Source organism: Hipposideros armiger, unplaced genomic scaffold, assembly GCF_001890085.2.
Source record: "Hipposideros armiger isolate ML-2016 unplaced genomic scaffold, ASM189008v1 scaffold_22, whole genome shotgun sequence".
Lineage (NCBI taxonomy): Eukaryota > Metazoa > Chordata > Mammalia > Chiroptera > Hipposideridae > Hipposideros > Hipposideros armiger.
Window position 1 is genome coordinate 5792746 of NW_017731372.1, and position 1629 is coordinate 5794374.

General features: G+C 35.1%; 1 protein-coding gene across 7 annotated transcripts in view; it reads right to left on the minus strand.

Moving 5' to 3' along the window:
• RPS6KC1 (ribosomal protein S6 kinase C1) overlaps positions 1–1629 on the minus strand; it is a 141661-nt gene that overhangs the window by 94795 nt on the left and 45237 nt on the right. The window lies entirely within an intron of this gene.

Genomic DNA, 1629 nt, shown 5'->3' on the forward strand with positions numbered 1-1629 from the left:
AGATTTTTTCCTCTGAATTATCAGATATTCAGAAATAATTACTTTATCATAAAGCATGCCAATCCAAACCAAGGTCACTGGTAACAATTCTTATACCAAGAGTTAAATTCAAATGACTCATTGGTATTACTGATTACAGTGATGTTTCAGTAACAGTTCTGCCAAATGAGAACTTTCTCCAAGGAAACATCCCTTTTGCTCATAAATGTCAAGTCAGCTCACATTTCCCCCAAATTAGAGAAAAGTGTCCATTATACTCAACATCACACTCAATGGTGATAAACTGAAAGCCTTCCTCTAAGATGAGGAACAAGACAAGGATGCCCACTTTCGCCATTTATTCAACACAGTACTGGAAGTCCTAGCCAGAACAATTAGGCAAGGTAAAGAAGTAAAAGACATCAAATCAAAAAGAAAGAAATAAAACTGTCTCTATTTGCAGGTAACATAATATTAAATTTAAAAAAACCTAAAGACTCCCCCAAAAGAACTGTCAGAACTAATACTTAAACTCAGTAAAGTTGCAGGATACAAAATCAATACACAAAAATCAATTTTGTTCCTGTACACTAATAACAAACTATCAGAAAGAGAAATTTTTAAAAATAATCCCATTTACAATTGCATCAAAAATAAAATACCAGGAATAAATTTAACCAAGGGGGTGAAAGATCTGAAAACTACAAATCGTGGATGTAAGAAACAGAAGACCAAAATAAATGGAGAGATATTCCATGCTCGTGGGTTGGAAGAATTAATATTGTTAAAAATGTCCATACTACCCAAAGCAGTCTATGAATTTAATGCAATTACTACCAAAATTCCAATGGCATTTTTCACATTAGTAGAAAAAACAATCCTAAAATTTGTATGGAATCACAAAAGAGCCCAAACAGCCAAAGCAATCTTGAGAAAGAACAACAAAACTGGAAGCAACACATTTCCTGATTTCAAACTATATTACAAAACTATAGCAATCAAAATAGTATGATGCTGGCATAAAAACAGGTACACAGATCAATGGAACAAAACAGAAAGCTCAAAAATAAACCCACGCATATATGGTCAATTAATTTATTACAAAGGAGCCAAGAATATACACTAAGGAAAGAACGGTCTCTTCAAAAAACGGTGCTGAGAAAAACAGACAGCCATATGCAAAAGAATGACACTGGACCCCTACCTCACACCATACACAAAAATCAATTCGAAATGAATTAAAGATTCGAACATAAGACCTGAAACCACAAACACCCAGAAGAAAACAAAATGGGTAAGTTCCTTGACATTGGTCTTGGCAATAACCTTTTGGATTTGACACTAAAAGCAAAGGCAACAAAAGCAAAAATAAACAAGTGGTACTACATCAAACCAAGAAGCTTCTACACAGTAAAGGAAACCATCAACAAAATGAAAAGGCAGCTCACTGAATGGAAGAAAACATTTGCAAATCATGTATAAGAGGTTAATATCCAAAATATATAAATGACTCACACAATTCAATATCACAAAAACAATCTGATTAAAAAATGGGCACAGGGGGCCGGCCGAGTGGCGCGATGGTTAAGAACTCGCTTGGGATGCCAGAGGGCCCCGGTTCGGATCCCACATATGAGGGCCAGTGACACT